General features: G+C 40.7%; 1 pseudogene; it reads right to left on the bottom strand.

Annotated features, from left to right (window-relative positions):
* Positions 1 to 3,907: 3,907 nt before the first annotated feature.
* On the bottom strand, positions 3,908 to 5,015 carry LOC107152497 (annotated as a pseudogene).
* Between the last annotated feature and the right edge of the window lie 15,727 nt (positions 5,016 to 20,742).

The raw sequence follows: 20,742 nt of genomic DNA, 5'->3' as shown, positions 1-20,742 counted from the left end.
GTCTATGATCTTAATTATCACAATAAACAGAAATGGTATGATCAGTTATTGCCTATAATAAAAACAGCAAGTTTGTGAAAGGGCATACATTTTCAAATGGTGGACAGGGAGAGAACAGAAGTGATATAGGATGTGATGATTATGAGGGAGTAGTAGAGAAGAGAGAAGTAAAAGATTGAAGGAAGAGTGAAGAGAGCACAATACAATTGGCTGTTGGCAGAAGAAAAGAGAGAATTGAGGGAAATAGGTAGCTGAAAAATATATATGTAAAGCAAAATTATTTTTTTTAATTTGAAAATAAAAATAAAAGAATACAAAGCAATACTAAAATATACTAATCAAACATCCAGTTCACAAAAACTCACCCATGTAAAAAAACTAACTTCAAAAAATGATATAGATGATTAAAAAAAATAGGAGACTGTATAAATGTCCATTTATCATTAAGGTCACAATTAAACAGTGAAAAAGAATTTAAAAAAAAAGAAAGAAAGAATGGAAAAAAGTGTTGATGAAAAGTTAAAGAATTCTTTCTGTTGGAGTTCAAATTATTCTCAGCTTCGCTTCTCAGCAGCTTTAGGTTGGTTCTTCGGGAGCGTGATGCTCCACCCTCTGGATTGCTGGAGTGAGAGAAGCAATCCTGTAGGCAGAGTTCCTGGAGGCAGAGTTTAGGCTTAGGTGGGCTCCAGGCTCTTTGCAGAATGCTAAGTCGCCTGGATGTTTTAAATCAGCACACCTCCAGCACCCAGTACTTGCTGGTCCTCGCTGGAAGACTTTACCCCAAGGATCTCCCTTGGGTTCCACTCATGTGGTGGGGGACCCAATTCTGACCTGCAGACCCCACATTTCCTGGTCCCAGGTTCAGACTCCAAACAATTTCTCCCACCCCCACCCTTCCCAGTTCCAGGCCAGATGCATCTCTCCCAGCTGATCCTGCAAGCAGTCAGATTGGAGGGGGAGGGGTAGAGCCAGGTGGGTTTCCATGACCAGTTTTCCCCTGTGTAAACCTCTCTCCACGTTTGATTTTCTTCTGGTCACTTAAGCACACTCTATGTCATGCAGCGTGTGTTAACTGGGCCTGTATTTCGGGCCAATCTTGGGTTTGCCAGGAATTGACCCCCTCAGCTGCCGGCCCCCTCTCTGCAGCTGCAAAATGGTTCTTTCCTTTGTCTTCCACATGCCACCTGGAGAGATAGTGGCTTCTTTCCCCACACAGGGATCGTGCAGCATGTCCTTCAGGTTTGTTGGAAATGTCCTTGGTCTCTAAATGCTCGGTACCCAGACATGCCTCAGGCCTCCCCAAAATGTGGTTTCCTTTAATTCCCTTATCCCTCCACTATGCTCACAGAGGGAACTTTCTGGCTGGAAATTCCAGGCCGGCTGTGGCAGTGGCTCTGCAGCTGGGGATTTCTTCCTTACTTTATTATATCCAAACTCCTGCGACCCTGGTCTGCTCTCAATGTCCAGTTTTAAATTCCAGTAATGTCCCCCCACTTCTTTTTTTGTTCACCAACCTTGCTGAGAAGCTGGCTTTCTGCTTTCTTGCTTTCACTCCATGGAGCAGCCAGGAATGTGGCCTCCTCTAATCCGGCATCTTCCTCAGTCTCAAAATTGTATTCTCAACAATATTTGGATCCTAAAAGTATTCTATATGTTAGTATGGGAGAATGAGAGCTGTTCTAGGCAACTACTGTTAACCTTATTTCTCTAAGAAATCTCCTTAGGGAGAGAAAGCGAATACAGTGAATGGAAAATGATTTTAAGTTGAAGGATATCCTTCCAGAATCTATGATAATACATTCAAAACCATTTCTTAAATAGATGGAAGTAAAACATAAATCAAGAAATTGAACCAAAGAAGGATTCTAGGATTAAAAAGACTTGAAGAAATAGAGATCCCCATGAGATGTCACACCCGATGGCCAGGATTCATTCCCACAGTGTTTCCTTGTCAGACCTGTAAGAATCAAGCAACAATTCTAGAATACGAAAGGATGGAAACCTTTTTTTCTCTCCAGACGTACAATGTGATGAGAAAATCTGTTGAAAGAAGCATGCTAAGAAATTCTGAACAGTTCATTTTTAAGCAAGGATACAAAACTCTTTCTTGAAATATCAACCACCAAACATGGTGCCATGTGACATTAAACAAAACAAAATAAGGGAGTAGATTACTGCCATAAATAGCAATTAGAATGATCAAGCCTGGGAAAACTTATTAATGGAACCAACAGACCTCATTCCACCTTTTTCTCAACATAATCCCCATTGTAAAATTCATTTAAATATCCAACTAAAGACCCAAACACACAGTTTAGAAATACAAAATGATGAAAATAAAGGAATTGAGGATGTAGCTCAGTGGTAGAACAGCTGCCTAGCCTGCATCAGACCCCCGGTTTGAGTTTCAGACCACAAAGAAAAAAGAAAGAATGGAAAGAGAAAAGAAAAGAGATGAGGAAAGAAAACAAGAGTAAGTACTCTTTTCAAGCTTTCTCAAACTCAGGTTAACTATTCTACCTCATTCAGACTTATCTGATTCTATTATTTTCCTGTTGTATTTATCAGCTCTCCATAACTATAACAAAATTCCTCAGATAAACAACTTATAAGGAGGAAAGGTTTGTTTGTTTGTTTGTTTTAATTGTTGTATAGTTTATTATGAAAATACTCTTCCAGTGCACACATATGAACCAAAAATGTCAGTTTACCAGCTCAATTTCCACTCCACTCCCAAATGCATCTGAACAATATCAGTGTTCCTTCATGGCACCTAGAAAAACTGTCTTTTCTCTTAGACAAATGGCTATCTGCAAGACTACTGAGGTAAGAAAATCCAACTATGTATCTTGAATTCACATACTTTGAGGCAGGGCAGAAAAGCTCTTTCAACACAGCAGTCTATTCATGTAAAGTCATCTGACCTGATACTTTCCCCATGGCTAAGAATCTCATTCGTTCCCCATTTTACAGATGAGGATACTGAGATCCTAAAATAAAAAAAGCCAGGCCTAAACAGAATCCAGGTCAGTGCTACTACACCACTGGCACACATCAGAATTATTGGGAATTTTAAAATCTACATTGATAGGGCCATATTCTGAGTCAGAAGGTCTAGGGTACAGCCCAGACATAGATTTAAAGAGGATCTGAGATGACTCAGTTGTGTGACCTCAGTTGGAAAGGGAGTCCAATGTTCCGAGATAGCACTGACATGTAAGAGGTCCCATCATTCTTCCCCACCATTATCAGTTACATGTGACCAGATATATAGTTCACTTTTATTTATAATCCAAAGGCTACCGCACTTTCAACTGCCTAATTCCCACTTTAAAACTTCATGATGGGTGCAGAGAAACTAAGGTAATACTTTTCCTAATCTATGTGTTTAAATCCCTCTGTGCTTCATGGAATAGGGAAGAGGCACGACTCACTGTAATTACCCTTTGCCATGAAACAGGTAGCTGTGGTCTGCCAGATATTGACAAAGTAAGAGAAGAAAAGGGAGCAAATCAGTGGACCAAAATCTTTTGGTAGAGATGCCAGGCATAATTATCACACCCCAAACCCACAACCCAGAGGAAACGTGGCCCATCTTCATCTATAATTACACGTAGACCAGCCTGGACAGCACCTAACCTTATGTTACAATGGAAAGCATCACTTAAAGTCAGTCCTTAGAGGTCATCATTAGTCGAGGGTGAAAGTTGTTTTTCTTGTAAAAACAAGTGTGGCGGTTTAATACACCTTGTCATTCACCAAGGCTAAGTTGAGGAAACCTGAGCACCAAGAACAGCGGATTTACACTATTGATTTGGGTGCCACAGACACTGGAATAACAGTTATTCCTTTGGGTTCCTAGGAACATCCATCCCTACAACAAAAATGGGTTTAGAGCTTGATAATATTAAGTCAAAGATCTACTTTTTCTTGACAGCTCAGCCAATTCTTCCCTGACGTGCTGTACAGAAACCTCATCTCGTTTCAATGCTTCCCGGTAGATCTCTTCTGCTTGTGTATATCCTTCTCTGCCTATCACAATTGCAGCTAGATTGCAGCACAGGACGATTTGTCTACCATGCCAGATCTGATGCCCTTTGCACATAAATATAGGCCTCATCGAAGTGCTCAACTCTGTGCATCCAGAGTAGTAGCCAGGTCATTCGTGAGCACAGTGGTCTGTGAGTATCTTTCTCCTTGTATTTCTTCAGAAATCCGCAGAGCTTCCCCAGACACCCTTTGTGCCTATGATGGCTGCTTGAGAACAGAAGGCAGCAGGCACAGGAGTCTAAGCACATGCCCAGAAGGGGGTGGGTATTGTCTTTTTCTTCCACTGACATAACGTCTTCTGCTATTTCTTTTTCTTGTTCAGTTCTTTCCTTTAGAGGTGAAATGCAGAATTCATGGCCAGTGAGAGGAAAGCCTTGTCTATTTGAGCAGCATAGATACTGGCCAGTTTTAGGGAGATTTCAACTATTGTATTGCCTCCCTGCTTCATTCCCCCTCCAAGCAGGTAACTCATTGTTGCTTTCAAAAGTTGTTCTGCAATTTCTAGTTGACCTCATATAGTATGTGAAGGTGGCCATCACATCATTAAGTGATGGCTTTCCGGTTATGGCTCTGATAGGGAAGGCAAAGAGCATCATGCAAAAAGAGCACAGCCTCTTCTGGCTCATCTTCATGATGCTCAAATTGGCTGCTTCAGCAGCTGGATGATCTCAGCCTCTGCCTGGTCCACCACACGCTTTCACCCCTGGTGGCAGCCCGGCCCACTCCTTGCTGCGCAACCTCATCTGTCACAGCAGGTCTTGAGAACCAGGCGAGCACTGCAGCAGTGGCAGCAGGACCAGGCCACAGATGTGTAACATGACTCGGGGTGGTGGCGCCTCTATCTCAGGCACCCAGCCTCATGCAGGCCTGGGGAGCAGGTGCACCAAGTAGCCCTGCTACCAGTAACGCTGCTCCATGGCCCGCTGTGGGCCTCAACCCAGGCTCCAGCTCGGGAGCTGGTACATGCTCTCACGGTATCCTCTGGGCAAAGGAAAGGTTTGTTTTGGCTCAAGGTTTCTGAGTTTTCAGTCCATGGTCATTTGGCCTTACTGTCTTTGGGCCTGTGGTGAGGCCATGTCAAGAGCTCATGGCAAAAGAAGTTGCTCATCTCCTAAAGGCCAGGAAAGATGGGGGTGGAGAAAGAAGAGAGAAAAGAGGAGCTAGGTTACACTATCTCCTTCAAGTGCATGCCCTCAATGATCTAACTTTCTTGCACGAGGCCCCACTTCCTTCAGGCTCCATTCCCTCCATATCACACAACAGGCTGGCGACTAAGCCTTGAACACATGGGCCTTCGTGGGCCTGTGTTAGTCGGCTTTCTGTTACTGTGACAAAGTACCTGATAAATGAATTTAAAGGAGGAAAGGTTTATTTTGGCTCATGGTTCCAGTGGTTTCAGTTTATTGTCTCTGGTTCCATGGCTTTGGGCCTGAGGTAAGACAGAACACCATGGCAGAAAGTCGTGTCAGAACAGAGCTTCTTGCCTCAGGGTGAATGGGAAGGAGAGGGGGGGGCATTTATAGAGAAGATACCCTTTTCAGGGGAATTCCCCTAGTGACCTATGCCTCCAATGAGGCCCCGAAATCTCCCAGCAGTCTTATCAATTATGAATCCATCAATGGATTAATCCATTGTCGACATCAGAGCTTTTACATTATCTGCGTCTATTTGAGGAATACAGGATTCGCAGGACAACCATACTCCAGTTTGTCTGTTTTCAACATTACATATGGCATGCTGCATCATCTCAAGAACCTATGACCCTATGGAGTCCATCTGAAAACATAAATGAGGACCCAAACATAGTACAGAAATACTTAAGTCAAAAGTTCAGGGAAAAATGCCTATTCCTAGGCTCTTTGGAAACTGAACTTTCTACTTTTAACTCATTCAGATATGTGATCGTCTCCTTTTCCTCACTATTAGATTTTGTTCTGGAACATGCAAGCCTTCATGACTTACATCTGTGCAAAATAGGGATGATTGGAGGGTCCGAGCAGAACAACTCAAGCCACACTCAGTGAGCCAGTGAGTAACCTGCATCCCTGGAACCACAGCCATTTGCCCACCGTGTGATCAGGTGTCACAGGTGATCCTGTAAGAGTCTTCCTGCACTATTGAGCCTTGGACTTGAGGGGGAAGCCTGTGATCCTTTGCCTGCCGGTTGTTTCTTGGTGGGATATGTTGTGTGCATTGAATCGTGGTGATAAGGATGTGGATCCAGGGATTGAGTGACATGGCCACTCCTGCCACTGAACAAGGGAACAATGGAAATCAATTAGTAGAATGAAAATGATGCCCCCCGTCCCCACCCCATTTTCTTCCTCAAACTATTTGAAGGTAGAGATATTTTACTTCTCTCACCTCTACACACTCATGCTCATCAAAATGAAATTCACCACAATAACTTTGCAGGATGAAAACCCAGTTCCCAGGATGGTGCCCAGTACAATGGGATTGATCTAGACTCCTGGTCCATCACTGCCCTCCCCAGATTTGATCATGGCTCATCACTTCTGCAAGAGGAGAGTGAGGGCACGTTTGGGAAAAGGAAGCTTGAAAATATGACTGTTTATTTTTCTGTCCTCATTCTGAGAGAATTGAGCAGAAATCTAGGATCACATTTGGATTTGCAGGTCTGTAACAAGTATATTAGTACTGTGTGAGAGCCCTGGGACTACTCTGGACAGGTCATCCATCCTGTCATAATGGTTCTGCTCTGTGTCTATTTTAGGACTGTGATTGTGCAATCCTGCTCCTCATGGCTTCTGTTGTTGCCATGGAATCCTGCAATGGGTCCATCATCTTACTACTTGTGTGTTCAAGATCTTCCTTCGTGGATAAGTGTGGAATATTTAAGCAGGAAAAGCATGGCTTAGGGTGAACATGATGATTGTCCAGATATTTTGTTGTTCTCTCTCAGAGAATGTATTTTAAGGAACAGTGATGTTACAAGGACTGAACTTCCTGTGATAATTAATTTTGAGAATGATATTGTTCATTCTGTTCTTACCAGGAATTTGGAGGTCTTTTTCCAGTTGAATCTTTCCAGGACAGGAAAGGTCCTAACCCAAAGACACATAGTTATTGAGTTAGAACTGATGTTAAGACCTCAGTTGATCTCATGAAAGTCACTCTATTACCTGATCTATTAGATGTGGTATTGGTCTTTGAGTTTTTGAGCTTTTGAGAGGTCAATAGAATCTATACTTGTCTGTATTAACCTACTTTACAGGAAACACCTTAGAACTCACGGGAATTCATCATTGATTTGCATCACCTAACTCAGTCTCCAATTGGCAATGCATGAAATTGGAATTGTATTAGCAAGTGTTTTCCTTAACTAAACTCCAACAATGTGGGATGAAAATATCAGCGACTGATTCTGCTTTTCTTCTTCCCTGAATAATTTCTATACCTTCACATTGGCCCCAACTGCAACAAGGTTTATCAACACTGTATTAGACACAACAGAGAGGGATGTGCTATGATTGGATTCTGATGTGTTATGGGACCCTTGAAAGAAGAAGGCGATGAGGAATATGGGGAAACTTGGTGGCCTAAAACTAGGAGGGTCCAGTTTGGGGACCAGAGTCTTTTCTAGTTCCTTCCAATAAGCACTCACTCCACACATTCTGGATTCCTTCGGTGGGTCTGTTTGCCATGAGCGGGACAGGATATCCTTAATGGTTATAAACTTCATGCATCAGCAGTCTGTTAGATCTGGAGCAGAGCTCTGGTATGGGAGAGATCACTGCACTAGGAGTAGGTCAAATGTAAAATCATTCCTAAGCCGACCACCCTGGCCCCATGAATAAAGTATTCTTTTGTGCAGACATACCCTGGTTCTGGCACCCTACATCCTCTCAAGAAGTGTGTCTTGCATGGCACTATGTGTCAGAATCACAAAAGCTGCTCATTTCACAACAATAATCTTATTGATGGGTAGTGTCTGTTTCCTCCTCCTTATGACTTCTGGAAGGCCTCTGGTGACTTTGACCACTGAACTATTGTAGAAATGTTGTTATGTCAATTTCAAAACTAACCTTTAGAAGGACTGAAGACTCCTGTTTGTCTCTTTGGTTGTTGATCTCCCATATAAGAAGGCTGCCTCTCCTGCTGCAGATGCTACATCACTCTGAGAGCCTATGAGGAGGCACAGGGGCTCAGGTAAGCCCAGCCCCAAAACCAGCCCCTGTGAGTTGACAAGCATGTGATTACAAGTTGCCTAGATCAGCTTGTGGCATGTCCCAAGAAGTCACTGTGTAGTTTACATAACAGCTGAATACCACTGAGGGACCCTCCTCTGCTTTATAATTTTGTGGGTCAGTTACACTTCTCATGTACACGCTGTTTGGAATGGAAAACGTGAAGATCCTCCAATGTTATCAAAGAAAAAGCATGTGATACAATTATCCAAAATGTTACTTTTGCAAATTCTCTATCTTTGAAAAGTGCCAGAAACAAGTAGACCACTGATGCTGCAGGATAGTTCTGACTGTGACCTTGTACTGATGCAGTTCTCACCACTTCTTCACTTTGGGTTCTTAAGAATAACAGTAGACTGTGCTGGGAATGCAACATCCTGAGATAAGAAGGGGCTGCCCAGAACCACTGAGGCTGTGTTCTGTGTTCTGTGACCTTCAACACTTCTGACCAGGGTATCGTGTGGCCTCTGGGCTATAAAACTCAAAATGGGCTTTGAGTTGATATCCCTCAGATGTGGCCCAAGAGAAACTCATGATGTCGAATCCATCAGCCCTGTGCAGATTTTCTGAGCCTAGGAGGGCCTGGCTTGTGATGCCTAAGCTTCTGTTCTCCCTAGCTCCCTATCCATAAATAAAAATGCACTTTATGTACTTTGCTCCATGTGTGGGCATTCCCTCTCAAAAGTCTTAGGCAACGCGGTCACCAGTACACAGTGAACCTGTTTCACAGGGACCTTTGTATATATCTGGACTATTAAATGAGCACATCTTTAGTGTGAAGATGGCTTTTCCTACTAGAAAAGGGACATGTCAAGGAAAAATCTATCCCATTCCCTTCACTCTGGGTGGGGAACAAAAGTATCCCTGAATATTCATAATCAAAAGATTTACTTCCTGTGGGTTTGGGATTCAACTTAACTCTGTCAGCATGATACAGTTAATGCCTAGAGGCAAATGAGAGAGTTGTTAAGTGCAAATCTAATACTTTTGGGGGGTGGGTGGTAGAGAGCTTAATCTTTTGGGGCGGCGGGTACCAGGGATTGAACTCGGATGCACTTGACCACTGAGCCACATCCACAGCTGTGGTCTTGCTGAGTTGCTTAGCATCTTGCTTTTGTTGAGGCTGGCTTTGAACTCGTGATCTTCCTGCCTCAGCCCCCTGAGCTGCTGGTATTTCAGGTGTGTGACACAGAGCCCAGCCAGACAGCTTAATTTTAAGACTTTGAAAGGATTCCTACCAGTCATTGGAAACAGACAATCCACAAACAAGCCACAGTTGCCACATACAATGAGTGAACATTTGAACCTCCAAAAACTGACTTGAGAGATAAAGCATAAACATTTTGTCTAACAATGGCTATTTACACAAATTAGTCTCACCAAAATGATTTCAGTCACCACCACATCAAAAGATTAAAGAGCTTTTAAACTGCAAGTTAGATGTAGCTACATAGGGATGTTTTCTGAACGGGGAGATAGACAAAAGAAATTGCACACAATACTCATTTAGAACAAAATAGAAAGAAAGGATTTGAGAAGGGCAAAGAAACTTACGAACTGGATAAAAATATAATGAGGCAGCCTCTGAGAGGACCTGGGCAAAGATGTAGCAGCCAGACAGCTTTGGCCCCAAGTAGAGGAAAGCAGATCCATCAGGACTGCACCAGCCCCAACCACTGGCATTGCGGGAAGGCACCATGGGAAATTGCCTAAGTCCTAAGAGGCCTGGAGAGACTCTCCACTTGGTCACTGGGCCTGTACTGGAGGGAAGCTGCCTGAATACCCAGTAACATAGAGGTCCAGTCCCCAGGTGGTGGCAGCAGCATGCAGAAGGCCGCTAGGGGAAGTAACTTATGGCACCCAGATCACGACCATAACCAGAGGGAAATTTGCCGGGTCCACAGCAGCAGATAGCCATTGCACCCAGCCTGACTCAGCTCCCATCCTGACTCATGGTCACAACTGGGTAGTGAGAGGGCATGGTTTGGACACTGCCTGGATTTTGCATCATTCATAGTCAACAGAGGGAGTCAGTATCCACCATTCACAGGCCAGAGCAGGAAACTGGAACCTATGTGAATGACCTGAGTCCCTATACTACAGTGCCAAAAGCAGTGGCAGAGTCTAAGGGAATGCTTCTATACCACGGAACGCCCACAGAAAGTGTGGGAGTGGGTCTATGGTTACTCACAGCAATCACAGGGACACTCCAGAGCCTGGATTCTCAACTCCTGCACACAATACAAACAACAAAAGCATGACACTGCACCCTATGAGCAGCCAGCTGCATGTCCATGAGCTGAAAAACCAGAAGCATCTGGTATGAGGTCAATAGCAACTAGGGAAGTGGCCCCTGTGCTCCAGAAACTTTGGAGGAATCCATGGCCAAAGAATGACGGACATCTGCTAAACGTTCCAGACCCTAAAGAAATCCACCCGAAGATTCAACAAGAATTTTCTTCCCCTTGGCATGATTTACTGTATGTAACTCTAACATCAACTTTGATCACATATATCACTAAACTTCACTGATAGTTGTTACCCTAATAGCCAACACTGTACCTTCAACCCATTTGAATGTTCATTCCTTTTAATGGTTTAAAGCATTGAATGGAATCACTGTTTCTTGTCTCTGTTTGCCTAACTCTAGTTTATACTTGCTCTTCTTACACCCTATGCACCCTCTTACATTATCTGCTACTACTTCAAATACACACCATCCATCTTTTGCTCCTTTCTATTTGGGTGGATATTATTCTTTTCTGCCTTTTCCTTCTTTCTCTCTTTTTCTTTCCCATTTTCCCTTTATTTCTTCCCCCTTTAGCCCTCAAATGTTATACCAACTTTACTAATTTAATGGCTGATTTTTCAACCGATTTCAGAAATTTACTACAAGTTTGTACCTGAATTTGAGGAACTGTGGAGAACAATATCAACAAGATTTTGGTTTTTCATAAGGCTGAATGGTTGAATGAGGTTTGGCTCTGAAGTGATTGTGGTAAATAGGGCTCAATGGCATCTTTCAATGTGGCACTGATCCTGGGATCATCAGGGGTGACACATTGAGTTAAAGTGCCACTACCTGGATATTCACACAACCCAGGGCTCACAATGCAGTGAGCATTGTGAAGAAGCAAAGAAGCAAAGAAGAAGCAATAACTACAGTTGGGTAGACATACAAAACATATGAAAAAGCAAGGAAATGAACCATCTCAAACAGCTCAAAACACATCAAGCACTGACTCCATCAACACTACAGTGGAAGAAATATCAGAGAAAGAATTTTGAAAGTCCATAGCAAAGTGTTCAACAGACAGAAAGAAGATGAAAGGGGAAAAAACAGAGAGAAACATAGGAAGCAAACAATCACATCAATAAAGAGATAGAGACTCTGCAAAAGAACCAAGCAGAAATCCTGGAAATGAAAGAATCAATAGACCAAGTTAAAAATTCAATGGAAAGGGGCTAGGGCTGGGGCTCAGAGGTACAGTGCTTGCCTGCCATGCGTGAGGCACTGGGTTTGATCCTCAGCACCACATGAAAATAAAATGAAGATATTGTATCCACCTATAACTAAAAATAAATATTTTTTTAAAAAAATCAATGGAAAGCATCACCACTACACTACACCACTTTGAAGATAGAATTTCAGGCCTCAAAGACAAAGTATCTAATCGGGAAAATAATGTTGACCATAAAGAAAAGATGTTAAAAGGCCACAACCAGCATATTCAAGAAATCTGGAATGACATGCAGACTTAATCTAAGAATCACATGGGCTGATGAAGGATCTGAAATACAGAGTAAAGGGATGCACAATATTTTCAATGAAATAATATTAGAGAAATTTCCAAGTCCAAGGATTGTGACGGAAATTCTAACACAAGGGGCGTGTAGAACTCCAAATAGAATCAAAACAGATCTACTCCAAGACACGTTTTAAGGAAAATGCGTAACATACAGACTAAGGAGAGAACTCTCAAAGCTTCAAGAGGAAAACGGCTGGTCCCATTTAGATGTAGAGCAATCCAGCTTTCCCTACCTAGACTCTAAAAGCCAGGAGTGCTTGGAAGAATACATACCAAACTCTGAAAGGAAAAGGATGCCAAACAAGATTACCCTATGCAGCAAATGAAGCTTCAGAATGGAGGATGAAATAAAAGCCTTCCATGATAAACAGAAGTATAAAAAAATTCATAGCCAGAAAGCCTGCACTACAAAACATACTCAATTAAATATTTCGCAAATGTATGTATATATATATATATATATATATATATATATATATATATATAATAAAGTGAATACTATGATATGCCTGTCACCCAGATTCAACACCTGCTAATTACATGCCATTTTCTTTCTTCTATGGAGCATGCTCATTTTGTATGTAATACGAATTTTATAAATTGTAGGTATCCTCTCAAAAACAGAACTATTTCATGAACAAGAAATGAAAAATAAAAAATGAAAATCAGCATGGGGTGAGTTGTACTAGAAATGTAGCCAATTAAAGGATAACCAAGTCCAATTTAAACCTTAGTTATTCAGCAGAATGGCATGAAGTAGAGGGCATTTCTCTATAGTAACATTGAATGTAAAAAGTCTCAACTCTTCAATCAGAAGACATAGGCTGGCAGATTGGATTATAAAGCAAGACCCAAGCATGGGCTCTTTGCAAGAGACTCAACTCACAAGCAAAGACATCCACAGAGTGAAGGTGAAGTTATGGGCAAAGACATACCATGCAAAAGGTACTAGTGAACAAGCAGGGGGAGCTGCTCTCATATCAGACAAAGTGGACTTCATACAAAAATTCATCAGAAGAGACAAAGAAGGTCACTTCATACTGCTTAAGAGATTCAGAAGGCAACAAGTTATAATGATTGCAAATATTTATGCCCTAAAACGTGGTGCACCTACATGCAGAAGACAAGTCCTTCTCAGTATTAAGAAACAAGTAGACCACAGTAGCATAATACCGGGTGACATTAACACACCTCTTTCATCACTAGGTAGATCATCCAGGCATAAACTAAGTAATCATTCCACAGAACTAAAAAACATGATTAATAACATGGACCTAGCAGACATCTATTGAATATTTCCTCCATTGATGACCGAATTCACTTTCTTCTCAGCAGCACATGGAACATTTTTTTTTTAAATAGACGATATTTTAGGTCACAAACGAAACCTTATCAAATACAAAAAATAGAGATAATTCTCTGCCTCCTATGAGATCATAATGGAGTGAAAGTAGAAATCAATGACAAGATGAAAAACAGAAAGAACAATAACACCTGGAGTAAATAATATGCTTTTGAATGATGGATGAGTGGATAGGAGATCAAGGGAGAAATCTAAACATTCTCACAAACAAATGGGAATAGTGTTACAACATACCAAAATCTCTAGGAGAGTATGAAGGAAGTTCTCAGAGGAAAGTTCTCAGAGTAAAGCACTCAATGCAGTCCTCAAATAGGAAGATACAGGAGGCTTACAAGGATCCAAATAGAAGCTGACAAATGAGAAGCTCACCAAGACATATTATAATCAAAATGCCTACCATAGAAAATAAGGAAAGAATATTAAAAGCCACAAGAGAAGAACGACAGGTCACATTTAGAGTCAAATCAATGGGGCCCAATTGTGATTTCTCAATTCAGAATCTAAAATCAAGGAGCGTGTGGAAGGAGGTACGTTCAGCCCTGAAAGAAAACAACTGTCATCCAAGGTTAGTCCACCCAGTGAAACTCAGTTTCAAATTCAAGGGGGGAATAAAAACATTCCATGGTAAGAATAAGTTAACAGAATTCATGAGCACCAAGCCAGCACTACAAAGAACACACAGACATAAACTGTGCCCAGAGGAACTAAAAACAATTCCCAGGGCTGGGGTTGTGGCTCAGCGGTAGAGCACTCACTTAACATGCGCAAGGCCCTTGGTTCAATCTTCAGCACCACATAAAAATAAATAAATAAAGGTATTGTGTCCAGTTACAACTAAAAAAAAATATATATATATATATATATATATATATATATATATATGAAAAAAACAATTCCCAAAGTGCACAAACAGAGAGAGGAAGATCAACTGAAGAATAAGCCACTAAATGAGTATGAAGTCAGCATAATATATAGAAAAAAAAAAAAGGCCAGGAAATAGCAAGCACATATCGACACAGACACTGAATGCTAATGGTCTCAAATTCCCAAGGAAAAGACAGATTAGCAGAATGGATTAAGAAAAACAAAATTAAAATGAGATCTAACTAAATTCTTTTTATCGGAGCCTCATCTTATAGGCAAGGATACCCACAGGCTGAAGGTAAAAGGATAGCCAAAAATATTCCAGGGATATGGCCCAAGAAAACCAGCAGGAGTAGCTATTCTCATATCTGACAAATTAGATATCAAGCAAAAATGAAACAGAAGAGACACAGAAGGCTGCAACATCCTAGTAAAGGGAACAGTCCAATAAGAAGATATAACCTTAGTAAACATTGGTGCTCCCAAATGTCAGTGCACCCAGTTACATGGAAAAAGGACTCCATGACATTAAATTCCATATACTCCAACACAGGAATACTGTTTTTCTACTGCTGTGACTACAAGGACCCAACCAGAACAACTGTAAGGAGTTGTTCTGGTAGTTTCAGAGGTCTAAGTCCATAGAAGGCCAGCTCCTGATCATAATGGCAGGAGAGTGTGGCAGAGGCAAGCAGCTCACAGGATGATCAAGAAGCAGTGAAAGACCTCCACTTGTCAGACCCAAATATATACCCCAATGCCATGCCCCCAGTGTTACACCTTCTCCAGCCACACCCCACCTGCCTCCAGTTACCACTCAGTTAAGCCCATCAGGGATTAATCCACTGACTAGATTAAGGCTATGAACCCAGTCATTTCTCTTCCAAACCTTCTTGAATTGTCTCACAAGTGAGCCTTTGAGGGGGCACTACATCTAAACCTTAACAATTGGTCATCAAAACGTAAAGTCTTTAAAGATATCTCCAACAGTGCTATAAGTCAAACTGACATAATGGATAACCACAGAATAGTCCACCCCAAAACAGCTGAATTTGCCTTCTTTACAGATGCACATGGAACCTTTACAAATAGATCATACTCTAGGTCACAAAGCAAAATAGTAGCAAATACAAAAGTAATTGATGTGATCTCAGGTATCCTTTGAGATCACAATGGAATGAAGCTAGAAATCAACAGCAAGAACAGTAGTAGAGACAAAATAAACACATGGAGATCTTACAATACACTCTTAGATGAAGATTGGATCAAAGAAGAAATGAAAATACAATTCACGGGGTTGTAGATCAGTGTAGAGTGCTTGCCTAGCACTTGTGAGGCACTGGGCTCGATCCTCAACACTACATAACAATAATTAATAAAAGTACATAACAATAATTAAATAAAGGTACAAAAAGTAAAGTAATAAGAAATTCTTAGTAGTGAATGAAAACCAAGAAACAACATATCAAAATCTCTGGGACAGTATAAAAGCAGTTCTAAGAGAAAAGTTTATAGCTCTAAGTGCCCATATTAAAAAAATTGGAGTGATCTGCCGGGCATGGTGGAGCTGAGGTGTAATCCAAACGGCTCGGGAAGTTGAGGCAGGAGGCTCATAGGTTCAAAGCCAGCCTCATAATCTCAGCAAGGTCCTAAGTAACTTAGTGAGACCCTGTCTCTAAATAAAAGAAAAAGAAGGGCTTCAGATGTGGCTCAGTGATTATGCACCCCTGGGTTCAATCCCTGATAAAAACAAACAAAAAAGTTTGAAAGATCCCAAATAAGTAAGCTTATGCTCCACCCAACTCAAGGCATTAGTTAAAGAACAGAATAATCCCCAAAGCAGTAGAAGACAAGTAATGTTTAAGATCAGAGCCAAAATCAATGAAATTGAAAATAAGAAAAAAGAAATACTCAGGATCAATGTGATGCAATGTGATGAAGAGTTGATTCCTTGAAAAGATGAACAAAATTGTCACACCCTTAGCCAAACTAACCAAAAGAAAGGATGAGAAGAAGCAAGTAGACAAGATCAAAGTTGAAAAAGGAAATATCACCATTGACCCCTTTGAAATCAAGAAGACTGTCAGAACCTATTTTGAAAATTTACACTCCAATAAGGCAGAAAACCTTGAATATATTGACACATTCCTAGACATACATCTTGCCCAAACTGAACCAGGAAGATGTCGAAAACATAAACAGATCAATATCAAGTAATAAAGCTGAAAAAGGTATCAAAAGTCTTCCAACAAAGAAAAGCCCAGGACCAGAGGTATTCTCAGCCTAGTTCTACCAGACTTTAAAAAAATAATTAATACCTATCCTTCTCAAAATTTCCATGAAATAGTAAAGGAGGGAACACTGCCAAATTCATTCTATGAAGCCACTATCAACCTGATACCAAAACCAAAAAAAGACATGTCAGAGAAAGAAAACTTCAGGCCAATATCCTTGATGAGCATTGATGCAAAAATTCTTAACACAATATTGGCAAACTGACTACAAAAACACTTTAGAAAGATGGTGCACCCTGATCAAGTGGGGTTCATGCCAGGGATGCAAGTTTGATTCAACGTATGGAAATCAACCAATGTAATTCACTACATAAACAGACTTACAGACAAGAATCGCACGATTATCTCCATAGATGCAGAAAAAGTATTCGACACGATATAACTCCCATTCATGTTTAAAACGCTAGAAAAACTAGGGATAGAAAGAAGTACTCCAACATTGTAAAGGCTCTATATGCCAAACCCATGGCCAACATTATACTGAACCGGGAAAAGTTACAGCACTGCCTTCAGAAACAGGAACAAGAAAAGAAGAGAATGCCCACGTTCAACACTCCTATTAACATAGTCCTTGAAACTCTAGCTAGACCAATAAAGCAAGACAAGGAAATTCATGGGATACAAGTCCAAAAGGAAGAGCTCAAATCATCCCTATTTGCTCATGAAATGATCCTATATACAGCAGAACCCAAACACTGCACCAGAAGACTTCTATATCTCAAAAATGAATTCAGAAAAGTAACAGAATACAAGATCAACACCCATAAATCAATCATGTTCCTATACTACAATAATGAATCTGCCGAAAAGGAAATTACCAAACTATCCCACTCACAATAACTTTAAAAAATATGTTTGGGAATCAATCTACCAAAATAGGCAAAGCACCTCTACAATGAAAACTATAAAATACTAAAGAAAGACATTGAAGAAGTCCTTAGAAGATGGAAAGAACTCCCATGTTCTTAAATAGGCAGAATTAATAATATCAAAATGGCCACACAACCAAAATCGCTATACAGAGTCAGTGCAATCCCCACCAAAATTCCAATGTTATTCTTCACAGAAATAGAACAAGCAGTCTTAAAATTCATTTCGATAAATAAGAGACTCAGAATAGCCAAAGCAATCCTGAGCAAAAGGCACGATGCTGAAGGCATCACATACTGGATCTCCAATTATACTACAGAGCTAGAGTAATAAAAACCATGATACTGGCCACAAAACAGCCATTAAGACCAGTGGAATAGAATAGAAGACACAGAGACAAACCCACACAAATACAGTTACCTCATACCAGACAAAGGTGCCAAAAACATACACTGGAAAAGATAAGTCTCTTCAAAAATGGTGCTGGGAAAATTGGAAATCCATATGTAGAAGAAGGAAATTTGATCCCTCTCACCCTGCAAAAAACTCAACTCAAAGTGGATCAAAGACGTAGGTTGAGAACAGAAGCCCTGCACATACTAGAAGAAACTGTAGGAGCAACACACCAGCATGTTGGCACAAAACTCACTTCCATAACAAGACTCCTAAACCACAATAAATAAAATAAGAAATTCATTAAGTTGTATGACATTGAATTAAAAAGTTTCTGCACAGCAAAGGAGACAATTAAGAGCACGAGGAGAGAGCCAAAAGAGCAGTAGAAGATCTTTGCCGCCTTCTCATCAGATAGTATACACAATGAGCTCAAAAAGCCTAACCCCCAAAACTCCCAATCAATAAGTAGGCAAAAAACCCAAACCGACACTTCTCAAAAGAAGAAATACAAGTGGCCAACAAGATCTGCGTGTGGTGGTGCACTCCCGTAATCCCAGGGGCTTGGGAGGCTGAAATAGGCGGCTTACATGTTTAAAGCCAGCCTTGGCAACTTAGTGAGCCTGTAAGCAACCTAGTGAGACCCTGACCTAAAAGACAAGATGAAAAGGGCTGGGAGTGTGGCTCACTGTTTAAGCACCCTTGGGTTCAATCCCTGGTACAAAAAAAAAAAAAAGGCCAACAAATATATGAAAAAAAATGGTCAACATCTGTAGCATCCAGAGAAATGCAAATCAAAACTACATTGAGATTTCATCTCACTCCAGTTTAAATGGAAATTATCAACAATACATATAATAATGTTGGCAAGGATGTGAGGAAATGGGTATGCTCCTACATTGTTCGTGAGACTTCCAATTAGTGTGAACACTCTGGAAAGCAACTTGGAGATGCCTCTATAAACTGGGAATGGAACCACCACATGACACAACTGTGCCACTCCTCAGTATAAGTCCAAAAAATTTTAAATCGGCATACTACAGGGATGCAGCCAGATGCCAGTGTTTACAGGAGCACAATTCACAATAGCCACACAATGGAGATGACCTAGATGCCCGTTCAATACATGAATGGATAAATAAAATGTTTTGTATATACATAATGGATTATTACTCAGCCATAAAGAAGAATGAAATGATGGCATTTGCCAGTAAATGGATGGTACTGGGGACTATCATGTCACGTGAAATAAGCCAGTCCCCCAAAAGTCCAAGGTCAAATGTTATCTCTGATATGGGAAGCTAATCCAAAATAAGAGAGGAAAAAGAAAAGATAGAAAAGGCAAAAAAGGAAAAGAGAATTTCATCAAAACAGAAGAAAGATCATTAGAGTAGATGAAGGTGATTGAGGGGCAGGAAGGAGCGACAGGATAAGGGAAAAACAGTGTAATGCACCTGACCTAATTTTCCTGTGTACATATATGGATATACCACAGTGAATCAAGTATATCCACAAGGCAATTATATGAATCATGTATGTCCACAAGACACTGACTTTTTTTAAAAAAAAATAAGTATAAATAAATTGCAGAAAAATCAGTAGAGTAGAGGGAGGGAAAAAGGGGAAGAGAAGATTGGTGGGGGGATAAGCTAGGAACAAATAAGAGCAAATTATGTTTCATGCCTTTGTGATTATGTCAAAATGTATCTTAATGTTATATATAACTAAAAGCAATTAATAAAAATGAAAAAAAGGAAGAATGAAGGATAATGATCATTAAATAATTAGAAAAATAGTAAATTTTGGGAAAAATATATTCAGAGTAAAATGTCCAATAATTTTCTGGTTTCAAGGAATGATAATACATCATAAATTCAGGTCTTAGCAGTGTGTACACCATTGTAAACCTTCGGAAGGATGAGAACATAGAGGACATATACTCCCCCCCCCACAAACAAATTACACATTGCCTATGAAGGAAAAAAAAAAAACGTTTCAGAGTACACTTCCTTATCTCAAGAAATGGAAGCCAAATCAAGGTCTAATAAGATTTATCAGTCAACACGGAGTTGTACTCCTAGCTAAAGTATCATTGAAGAAGGAGGCTGTGGGCTCTGGGTACAGTTCACTGATAAACAAATGGCACAGCATGTTCCAGTCCCTTGGTCCATTCCAAAGGAGTGGACAAAAAGCACAAGAAGACTGTGATAGACATACAAATGGAAAAACCCAGCATTCCTGTCAAGGACAGATTAGATATTTCCAAGACTGATTAGTTCAGACAGGTGCCAGTCAACAGCCATTTGTCTCTTAGCATATTTCCTGAGCTATGGGAGCAGTCGTGACCAGGGTCATACACTTCGTGAGATGGAACACATCCAAGGATTCATGCATAAAGTGCTCTAAAGTTTTGATATCAAAGACTGAAATGGGAAAACAGTACACTGGGTTATGTACTCAGTGGGTGAATGAGTAAAGTAGGGACTCAGTGAAGTTTTATAATGTGATGATGGGCATTCCTGGGGAAAAAGAAATGACTTTGATGCCATTATAAGCATAAAACTGGGAAAAAATAGAACGCATGCAACAATATACTCCAATCAAAAGGTTTTCTACCTAAGCACATGAAGGGCAAAGTTGGGGTATGATTTGAGTGTGTACCTCCAGGTTTCAGGTGTTAAAATTTAATTCCCACTATGAAGTATTAAGAAGGTGGAAACTCGTTTCAACAGTGTTATTTAGAGGTAAGGCTTTTGGGAGTTGATTAGCATTAAAGTTATTAGGGTGAGGACCCCATGATTTAATCCTATTGGCTTTATTAAACAAAGGAGAAAGGCCAGAAGACACATAGACACAAGTGTTCCCTGTCTCTTGCCATGTGATTCCCTGGG

This window comes from Marmota marmota, unplaced genomic scaffold (assembly GCF_001458135.2).
Source record: "Marmota marmota marmota unplaced genomic scaffold, marMar, whole genome shotgun sequence".
In the NCBI taxonomy this organism is placed as follows: domain Eukaryota; kingdom Metazoa; phylum Chordata; class Mammalia; order Rodentia; family Sciuridae; genus Marmota; species Marmota marmota.
The sequence above is the reverse complement of the archived record's forward strand: the minus strand, read 5'-3'. Positions and strand labels throughout refer to the sequence as shown.